This window comes from Dasypus novemcinctus, chromosome 17 (genome assembly GCF_030445035.2).
Source record: "Dasypus novemcinctus isolate mDasNov1 chromosome 17, mDasNov1.1.hap2, whole genome shotgun sequence".
Taxonomy (NCBI): Eukaryota; Metazoa; Chordata; class Mammalia; order Cingulata; family Dasypodidae; genus Dasypus; species Dasypus novemcinctus.
Window position 1 is genome coordinate 87,244,177 of NC_080689.1, and position 11,149 is coordinate 87,255,325.

General features: G+C 41.2%; 1 long non-coding RNA gene across 2 annotated transcripts; it reads right to left on the reverse strand.

The window, feature by feature from the left end:
* Window positions 1–377: 377 nt before the first annotated feature.
* LOC131274066 (uncharacterized) lies at window positions 378–10,536 on the reverse strand. 2 transcript variants are annotated; one of them, XR_009181275.1, is made up of 5 exons: window positions 10,374–10,536; window positions 7,148–7,341; window positions 5,261–5,328; window positions 1,324–1,411; window positions 378–859 (listed from the first exon to the last, which is right to left on the reverse strand). It is a non-coding gene; the product is annotated as an uncharacterized lncRNA (long non-coding RNA). The 2 variants fall into 2 exon arrangements; XR_011646208.1 differs by lacking the exon at window positions 1,324–1,411.
* Between the last annotated feature and the right edge of the window lie 613 nt (window positions 10,537–11,149).

Sequence of the window (11,149 nt, forward strand, 5' to 3'; positions counted from 1 at the left end):
GAAATGTGAATCATGGTGCTATCAACAGCAAAACTGACATGAAAGTGTAAACAGCATTGAAATCCAACTTCACTGGCTTGAAGTTGGGTAATATGTTCCCATGATCCCTTTCAGGTGAGGGAACAGATTTCAGGAAGACATTGGTAGGAGGACAGATGTTAAGTCTTACATTTACAGTTATTTGTCCATTCATTCACTCTAACTTTGTTTAGGGTGCATATCTATCTATGTATTTATTTTATTGATAAGGATGAAGAAAAACCAGTAGTTGGAGAGATATTGTTTAATGTATTAACATCTAAAATTAAATGTCAACCTATTTTTAAAATTCAGTGTAAGTCTTTGAAAATGAAAAATAAACTTTCCCTCATTGGCTGATTAGGGAATTGGGTAAAAGGGGCTGAGCACTGAGGCATCTCCATTTCTTTGGTATTATATCCCCTTTCAGGCTCCAAACATCATATCATCTCCAGATCCTCTGAGACTCAGGCTGAGGCCTCCAGCTCAAGGTCTTTGTGCTGTCAGTAGTAGGGATCACGGGGAGGCATAGAGATGGAGGGAGGAGTTTTTCTGGAGTGGGTAACAGGAGCCAGAAGACACCTCGGATCATTAATTGTCTGCATTTACTTTGACCAGCCAGTTCATGTTTCCACCTCCATGTTCACACAGAATGCTGGAAACCTCAGTTTCTCCTCAGTTTTGCTGATTTTCCTAAAGTGCCAAAAGAAGGTTAGGAAAGCAATGGAATGCACGTGAACTTGTTTCCCTTCCTCTCTTTATTCTATCCACTCCACACTCGCATTTCCTCTTCCTCTTCTTCCTGTCTTTTCATTCATTTCTTCAGTGTCTTCAGTGTATTCTAGGAAAAGAGAATTTATGAAAAGACACTTCTCTTCTTTGGACAGTGTAGACAGCTGCAAGGAAAGGAACCCACTTGATGACCATGTGGACATGTGCAGGAACACCCTGCAAGGGGAGAGCCCACCCCAGAACTAACTTCACAGGTGCTCCTTCCACTGGGTGTGGCCCAAAGCTTTTGACAACCAGCCCAGTTCCCTGCCTGGACCATTCAGGCTTGTGCAAGCTGATTCAGTGATGCACGTATGTTAAAACCAGGGCAATGCTAAGAAAATAGGTAAAGAGGATGGGAGAAATTTATAGACATTGTTGTTCCCATGACCTCAACTTCCTGGATGAGACCACTTCCTTCAGGATAAGAATCATAAAATAAGGAACAGATAGAATGGAGAAAAGCTATAAAGAGGAGCTTATGAATAAGAAAGGGAGAGATTACAAAAAAGACAGAAAGAGGAAGGAAATTACATGCAAATTGTTGTTCTCTGTATCTGATACTTCAGAAGCTGTGAAGTAAGCCTCCTGGTAACCCGGGCAGTAATGGTGATCTATCAACCTTGTGAAAGGAAATGGGAAAGTTAGGGTTGAGGGCAGAACTCAAGCTCCTGTTGGTTATGTCAGGGTGTGGTCTTATCCCAGGACACAATTCTGTCCTCACCACCACACTCCTCTCCTAGGGCCTCAGTCACTTCACCTTGGCTGTGAAGGAGTGGGTCTAAAATTCCAGAGTCCCTTTCCCAGCTCTCAAATACTATACCTGTGGCCCGTGAGGAATGCCTGTACCCTCTAGTTCCTCTAAGAAGGCAGATACTCTCCATGTCTTTCTATACATGATGTTGTCTTTCTTCTCCTTTTTACCACCTTCACTACCTCCCTGCCTCTTTTCTCTCTCTGTATTACTGCCCATTTGCTTTCTCCTTGTCAGCTTCCACCAATCATATTGTTCTATGATACAGGAACACTGGAGAACAATCCCTGTGCACATATTATTCCCATATTATGCTGCCACCCTCTCCAAAATATCAATTAGTCAATTAACCAATCCTCTCTAACCAGGGAGCAACTATCAGAAGCATGGAGTTGAATCAGGTCTTGTGTTCTGGCCAGTCAACTCTGCCCTGTTCCCCACTCGACAGTCATGCCCCTCCATGTACCTTTCCTCAGTCTTGTCCAGGCACCCATCAGTGCTAGTACTTCAGTGGTTTGACGAATTCCCAAAAGATTCCACTTATTTAAGTTGCCTTTCAATCCCCTATTATATCACTTTCAGACTAACCGAATACAGACAAGTTACTTTACCTCTAATCTTACAGTCAACCCCTCCAATCAGTTCAGAAACTTATAGGGATGCTGTGAGGACAAAGTGTCTTCCATGAACCTAAGGTCATACCAGGCTCAGGACAATCACTTGATTTATAGGATTAATGGTCACTGTCACCCACAGGACATGATTCAACTCCATGCGTCTGAGAGTTGCTCCCTGGTTTAAAATGGATTGGTTAATTGATCAATTGATTTACTGAAGAGGGTGGCAGTGTAATATGGGAATAATCTGAGAGGAGCAGGGAACCCTTGGCCCTGCTTCCAAGAGACTCTCCAAGACAGCAAGAGCCAGTATGTGAAGCAAGCCTGGCAGGCCATTCACACAAGGCCTCCAGAAACCCAGCCAGGCTTTGGAATGTGTTGGAGAAAGAGTTGTACATAACCTCTCAAATGGAAGCAATTTCAGGTTTTAATCTAATCCCAGGATTTTGGATTTGTGTGAGCAGTAGAGAAAAGAAGGATGTTCAAGGATATGTTTCCTTCGATACCTTTCCAGCACCCAGGTGCATGTGTAGTCAGCTCAGAGCACATGTTCTTTATGTCAGAAAGGATAAAACATTAATGAAGTGCTACCAGACCGGTAAGTTCAGAGGGAGAAGCCCTAATTCCCAACCACCACCTGGCACCCAGTAGAAGAACTTTGTCCCAAGTCTAGCTGATAGTCTGGGAGAGCTTGTGTCCTGCCAGATCCCCTCCATTGTAGGTCAACACCAAAACCTCATCTACACTCTCTTGTACTTTATTCCCAAGAGCTGCTAACCAAGGAAAAACAAAGGCTTTGAGGATTGGTCTTATGGGAAAGTGAATCTTAAATAGCATAGCAAGGAAAGATGATTGCAAACACAGTACACTCAAAGAACATGATGATAATACTTCTTACTATTGTTATTAAATATGGAAAGAATAAAGCAGAACTCCATGTATATTTCCATTACTTTCTGATTTCACAGTCCCTTCTTCAGTTGCTAAAGTAGCAGTGTTACTAGACTGTTCCTGATAACCCACTCACATTGGATCCTATCTTGAGTGATATTACCTACCTGGAGTGTCATTTTCATTACTGCTGGTGGAGTCATACCTCTGATCCACAAGCCAAACTTTAGGAACACATACATCTGCAAGAAAGTTTTTGGAGAATGTGGCACACCCATCCCTTCCTTCTCCACTTGCTGGCTTGCTGGCTACCCAAGATCACCAGGTTCTTAGACCATCTCTGGACTCTGTGGAGTCAGAGGCCTTCAATAAGACATTATAAATGGTTTGCAAATGAGTGAGGTGGAGAAAGAATCCCCTTTTAACTATTTACTTTCCCCATTTTGATGGATCATTAAAGCTCTTATGTCCAAACTTATCACCCTGAAATTCTGACTGTTCTGGAAATACTATATTAGATGAGTTCAATGAAAAGACCAATGGCAGGCTCAGAGCTGCTGCCCGGGAAAGTGTATTGTGAGGATGGAAATGTTCTTTCTGCATCGTCCATGCCATAGCTACTAGCACAAATGGCTGTTGCGCTTTTGAAAAATGGATAATACTACATTGTGCTGCAGATGCCCTGAAGGTGTGGTGCTCAGTAATAAGAATTGAAATCATGAATGTTCCAAACTTATAGACAATTTGAGATCCCGCCAGGCCGAAGAGATGTGAACAAAGTGTATAGAATTTGGAGTCAAAGCACTTAATATCTCCAGAATATGGTTTCCTATTCTCTAGGTGTGAAACTCGAAAATTCATTGACCTCTCAATCCTTACATATCTCATATGTTTTGAAAAAGTCAGATATGGCTGCTTTTTATCATGACCAATCAAAATGCCATGATCAGACTTTAAAGACTTACTAAGAGGTAAAATTTATTACTAAATGAAGACTTATTATGAAATCTTAGTAAGAGGTGTTCTCTAATACAATTTTTTTTAATGTTTTTTTTTTAAGATTTATTTATTTAATTCCCCCCCTTGCCCGGTGTCTATTTGCTGCATTTTGTTTCTTTGTCCGCTTCTGCTGTCATCAGCGGCACGGGAAGTGTGGGCGGAGCCATTCCTGGGCAGGCTGCACTTTTCTTTTGCGCTGGGCGGCTCTCCTTATGGGTGCACTCCTTGCGTGTGGGGCTCCCCTGCCTGGCGCTGCACTCCTTGCATGCATCAGCACTGCGCATGGGCCAGCTCCACACGGGTCAAGGAGGCCTGGGGTTTGAACCGCAGACCTCCCATGTGGTAGACGGACGCCCTAACCACTGGGCCAAGTCCGTTTCCCACAATTTTATCCATTTACAGTCCTGTGAACATTTTCCTGAAGGGTAATGGGGTATTTTCCTGGTTTACTGAGGTATACTTGACATACAATAAACTAAACATATTTAAAGGATATAACTTGATACAATTTTGACATATACCCATGAACAAATGAAGCTGGCATTTTTTAAACAGAAAGCTGACATTAGCAACTTTTTAGTGTTAGAGAAGTCTAGGAAAACACACAAATGGACACACGTTCTCACACATGCACCTTGAGAATCATACACACACACATCAGAAAGCTTCTTTCTGTGGAGAGGTTCTCTAGACAATGCCAACAAGGAATATTCATTGATCATCATCTAGATTTTTCCTCAGCAATTGTGTGATGAGAGAATACATACTATTGTTGCTTGCTCTTGGAGCCACCTGCTGTTGCAGAAAACACTATAATGATCACAATTTGCTATGTTGTGTTTGTAGAAGGCTTTAGAAAACCAGATGGGAGAGAGCGTCAAGTCAAGGAAACCAAAAAGCAAGTGAGGGGACACCTGAGGAGAAGGCATGAGCTTTTCCTGTATGATGTATCTCTCCATTTTGGTTGGCATTTAAAAAAATTCTTAATCCAAGAAGAAAATATGGCTGCTAAGGAAAAACTTCCTTTTATAATCTAATGCTTCCATTCGTGATTGTCCTTTTGAAACAGAGATCGGCAGGTCAAAACAGATGCCAAGTGAACACAGTCCCCACCAAGGAAATTGTACATATCATCTATAAAGTAATGGTCAGCTTTAATTGAATGGAAAAAGAAAAATACAGAAAGCAATGGTTATAAAGGAAAACTTACCTTGGAATTAGGTGGGGCTTCCTCTACTGCCCTGGCTCCCAGGTATTTCAGCAGGCCCTCTGGGGGAGCTAGGAGGATAAAGAGTAATAGTCAGTACATTGGAGGTGTTGCCCTTGGAGTACTCTGAAGTTTTGCTTGACATGGACAAAGGGTTAGAGTAATATAGAGCAGGTATTTAACAAGGATAGTGTGAGCTGCTGATGAGTAGAAAAAGGGAAGCAAAATGGAGGTGGAGGAATAAAATGGGATGCAGTCCTTGACTTTGTAGCTAATGACATCCCAAAGCAATGTGAAATAATCCAAAAAAGTTACCAAGTACATGCCATTGTTCAATGATGGATTATCATTCCTCCTGCCATTTTGAAGTCCAACTAAAATGCTACTATCACCTTGTTCTGTTACAAAATCATCAGTATCCATGGTTCCACATATGTCATCTCTCTCTTTTTTTTTAAAGGAGGTACCAGGGATTTACCTCTGAACCTCATTCATGGGAGGCAGGCAATCAACAACTGAGCTATACCTGCTTCCCATTTTTCATCTTTTGTATAGGATTTTTTTCTCTATTTTTAAAAAAATGTTACATTCAAAAAATATGAGAGGTCCCCATTTACCCCACTCCTCCCACATCAACAACCTCTTTCATCATCATCATGGGACATTCATTGCATTTGGTGAAAACATTTTGGAGCACTGCTGCACCACATGGATAATGGTTTACATTGTAGTTTACACTCTCCCCCGGTTCACTCAGTGGGCCATGGCAGGACATACAATGTCCAGCACCTGTTTCTGCAGGATTTTGCTGTTATTTGTACATGAGCATTTTATTAGCTTTCTAAAGTTTAATAATAGGGTAATTGTTTTAAAGACATTTTATTTATAACTTTATTGTGGGACTGGATTCAAGTCTAGGCAAAACATTCTGTTTTATTTTTTTTTAATCCTTAATCATAAAGATACTCAGTTATAGAAGATTTGAAGATATTTAAATACTGCCACTTAAAAATTGACCACTATAAATCATGTAGTATTTTTCTTTCCAGTCTTCCTTTTCTATACCTTGAATGCTTCTTCATTGAATGTGATGGATGTCCATCTTTATACTATCCAGGCACCAATTTGATAGCTCATTATTAAGGGGAGACATGAGTTGAGTGCTAAGGCTCTAATGCAGTTATAAAAGTTGCAGCAAGGATGATATACACCAGATCAATAGCCAAATGGTAACTTGAGTTCTTATTGGTCACTGTCCCTAAGGCGTGCAGCAAACAGTGCTGAGCATTTCTAGGACTCAAGATGCTGATGTTATGAAATATGCTAACATCTCCCACTTCCTATCTGTTTGGGCTGTAGTGTGGAGGACTGACTTAGGTAAACCAGATTGTGCTTGCAGTCATTCAGAATCTGAGCTGAAAAGACATGTGGACTTTCTATGTGCATTTCACCCTATGTCAATTCACAGTCTGCAGTCATTTCCCTTGCTGGCATGGTGTAGAATCATCGCATGGCCAAGTGATGGGGCTAGATTATGGCTATAGCATCAGGATCAGGGACACTCCTGTTTGAAATTGTAGGCTAATTGTCTCTGCACCTCTGTTCTTCTTCAGAAGAGTGGGAATAAACAGTCATAGTATGGTTGTGTTGAAGGTTGAATGAGTAAATATATGTAAAGGGTGTAGTAGTGGTTTTTTTGAGAAGTTGACACTGGCAATTGTGCTATACAGATGGGAAATAGCTTCTCCACCCTCACCTTCACAATCTCATCTCAAAGACTCTAACATAGATATCTCCAGCCCTGGTACACAAACCCTCACCACCTAAAGGGAACACAGATGGCCATCACTTAACCCAGAAAATAATCACATCCCCATTTCTCATTCTCACCTGGAAGCTGGAATCAGGGTGGTTCTTCAGAGTAAAGCAAGCGCACGGTCCCTGGGAATTGAACCCAGAACCTCATACATGGAAAGAAGGTGTTCAACCACTGGGCTACATCAGCTCCACCCTGGTTTTTTAATTATCTAGATTTTTTCTAAAGTTCAAAAATGCATACCATTTTCTCTTGTACCTGAGGCCACCTGTAATTATATAAAAGAAAACTCAGGATCAGATCATGCTGTGTAGTGTTGACACAGATCTTTTGCACTTTTGGTACAGATGGGAAACAGTGGTTGAGTGAAAGGTCCCATAAGTAATTGTAGTAGACACACATGGAAAGATACAAACTTTTCCTAGCTAATGCATCTCTCATGTCTATTTTGGTTGGCACAAAAAATTCTTACTCTTAGAAGGAAAAACTGCTGCCAATTAAAAAGCTCATATACTTGATTCCCTGCTCTTGCTATTTGTAAATAACAACTTGACACAGTAATAGAATACTCCTTAAGTAAGGAAATTGTATATGTCATCTATAATGTACACGGTCAGAATTTTCATATCTGAACTCAATTGAAAATGAAAGGAATAAGTAAAGTGACAATTTTCTCAGACAAAGAAAGGCAACCTTACCTTAGAATTAGATGGGGTCTCCTCATCTGCCCTGTCACTAGGTGGTTCCTCCATCAGGCCAAGGCCTCTCTTTAAAAGGTGGTACACATTCAAATAGTGTTTAAGTGCCCATCCTGTGCTGACCAAAAATAATTTGCTTGCTCACAAAAGCCAAATTGATTGTTAGGGAGGCATCCCCCACTTAAAAGAGCTCATTATCAAAGTTGAATTTTAAAAGTCCCATTCAAGTAATTGCCAAACAAATAAGTTCTCCCTATATATATATATATATATATATATAAAAAAAAAAGGCCAACAGAAAGGCCTTCTATCACAGCCAAACCAGAAGAAAAATGTTCAAGTAAACAAACAGGACTGCTGTTATGTCAAAATGCCAAAGTTCAAAAGTCACCCCTAAAAGGTCTAGAACCTCAACCAAAAAGAGGCATGTTCAGAACCAAGAGGACTCACACACAGGAACTCAGGGCTTTTGGGGAGATGACAGAGCTGAAGGGGCTTTTGCCTTTACCATGCTCAAATCCAACAGTAGCTCCAGAGTCAGGTTGGTAGGTACTTAGAATCCTGTTTCTAACACTATGTAATGTCAACTGAGAAATAAACTAAGTTGCAAGGCAACAAAGGCACTTATTTAGGGTCTTAGGGTTGCAATTAGGGGAGCACAGATTCAGGTAGCAATCCAAATCATGTCCCATCTTTGTATTTCCAGGCAAGGGGCTTTAAAGAAGACTTGAGAAGTTGTTTGTAGTTGTAGTGTATTTGGGGTATTCAGTATTCTGTATTGTCCTTCAGGTTAGATAGTTAACTGACTTCTTTATCTTGTGTGTGTGTGTATGTTTTAGTGGTCAAAGACCAGAGAAGAAATACTTTCAAATATTAGCATTGGAGTATGGATGTGGCTCAAGCAGTTGAACACCTGCTTCCCACATGGGAGGTCCTAGATTTGGTTCCCGGTGCCTCTGGAAAAAAACAAAACAAAACAAAACAAAAACCAACCAACCAACAATCAAACAAAAGAAACCAACTCAGGGGAACCGATGTGGTTCAGTGGTTAAGCACTAGCTTTCCACATATGAGGTCTCAGGTTTAATCCCCAACCCCAGTACGTTAAAAAAAAAAAAAAATTAGCATTGGTATTTTTTCAGTGGTGAGCTTGTGATTTTGATTCTCTTTGCTATGCCATCTGAAGTTTCTCAAATAGTATGTTTAAGTTGCATAGAGAAATAACTATTTTGAGTGCTAATGACACCTGTGAAAGTCAAAAGGTCGAATGTTCTTCTGAACACTTGCCTTGAATTGCTTTTCTAATGCCTTACCCAGCATGTTTTTGACAGCAGCTGTTATGTTCAAGGCCAGAAGATGAATGTGATTGGGAACATGGATATTGGAATTACATGTTCAGGGCTGATTCCTGACTCTGCTTCATGTCAGCTGGGAAATTTACTCAATTGTCTGTGTCTCATTTCCAGATCTGAAATACTGAGCTAGTACCACTGGCCTAATCGGCTGCCCTCAGAATTAAGTAATGGTCCTGGCTCAAATTAGAGACACAATCCATATTAATTTATTGATATATCTAGTGTTCTTTTTCTTATTATTCACCTGTTTGCTCAGTTACTTTTCTTCATATGGTAATTCATAACTGTAATGTATAACTATTGTGAGACAAAAGTCATCCTAAATTCCAAGAGCAATACCCACAGTGGAGTTATGACCTTTTTCTACCCTCCCAGACAGATATTTATGGACACCAAAGGCAGACTGGTTAAACTGGGGGCACAATAATAGTGCAGTTGGCACACTGTTCTTATGTTGTGCTAAAAACTTCTGCCAAAGGACTAGGCCCAAACTGAGTGTGAAATACTAAAATATCTGTCTGGAAGACCAGAGCGTGGAATATTAGAAACTACTTCACAACAGTTGTGAATTAAAGGCAGCCAAGGTGTCTTTTGTTGTTGTTGTTACTGTTTTCAGGAAAGTTTATTACCAACCCCTTAGGAGGGCACTACAAATAATGGGGTTAGAAACCCAAACCAAACCTTGAAACAGTTGAAAACAGGCCTGCTAGAGAGCCAGATGGCCCCAAGTCGTCAGGGAAAGGAAGTAAAGGAGAGGCATTCTAGACGGTGACCTACCCTGGAGCCTGAGTCTGTATATTAGTGTGACTATTCTGGGGAAGGGGGGGTGGGCAGAAATCCTCACCTCCATAACCCCAGTGTTGCCCTGGATCGTGGGGAGGAAAGACAGAAGCAAGCACTGAGGGCACAGACCTTACTGAGTCTAATCTTGGCATCACTGCCTCCAAAACTGTGAGACAATAAACTCCTTTAAGCCAACAAATATGTGTTATGTGACATGTCAACCATGGTGTACTGAAACAGTTCCTTTGAAAAATCCTCTTGCCCCAAAGTTCCTGAGGGGAAGAACTGATGCCCTGGAGGAGGTGGCTCACCCACAAGAAGAGTACCTATCCTGACCCAGCCTCCTGTCTCTACATTTCCATCCTTGATGCAAAATATGAGGTAGTTTCCCCCACATAAAGGCCTTCTGAAGTATCAAGGATGTCCAAATTTTTGGCCAACTTCCCCCAGCATCTTCACAATACCTTCTGCCTCATGTGAGTCTTCCTGTGGGTTGGACTACCATCCCAAGTGACCAGTGGTCTGCTTGGCTCCTCTACTGGCTCAGAACCTAAGACATTCCAGACCAACTGCCAGATAACAGCTATGCAAAGAATTAGCTTCACCTTTAACTGAACTACCCTGGAAGAACAGTTAATGCTCATCAACTGGCAAAGTCACCCACCTGACTGAGGTTTGGTGAGTTAATGAATGAAGTCTCCCTGTTCCCAATTATCTCCCTGACTAAATATTTGAACAACTCTCTTAGTGTGGGGTCCGTACCTTTCCTGCTGAAGTCTTTCACATCCTAAGAGTACCCTTTCTGGAAGATATGGGTGTTAGACTTTGTGGTTCTAATATGTATTTTACTGATTACTAGTGATGTTGAATGCATTTTCATACTCCTGCTTATTCTGAACTCACTGCAGAAATTATGATTTATGGTTTACAAAGAGGGGACATGGTGAATCATTTGTACTTTGAGATGTCCACATCCTTAGAGAACCCAGTCCTGCTGAGAGTAATCTCAAATCCCCAAGGGAGAACAAACACACAGCCCTGTTCTCAGAAATGCTTCATGTTCCTGCATCAAGAGTCCCCACTAGACTTAGAGAAGAAAGATGGCCGTCCATGAAGAGGGGGTTTTCACCCCCATACTCCATGAAGGCCAGTATCCCTCAGAGGACCCCAGAAATTCTTACATATCTAGGTCAGCCAGATCTCAACCAAAGCCCTCTTCATATTGTATCAATTAACCCAA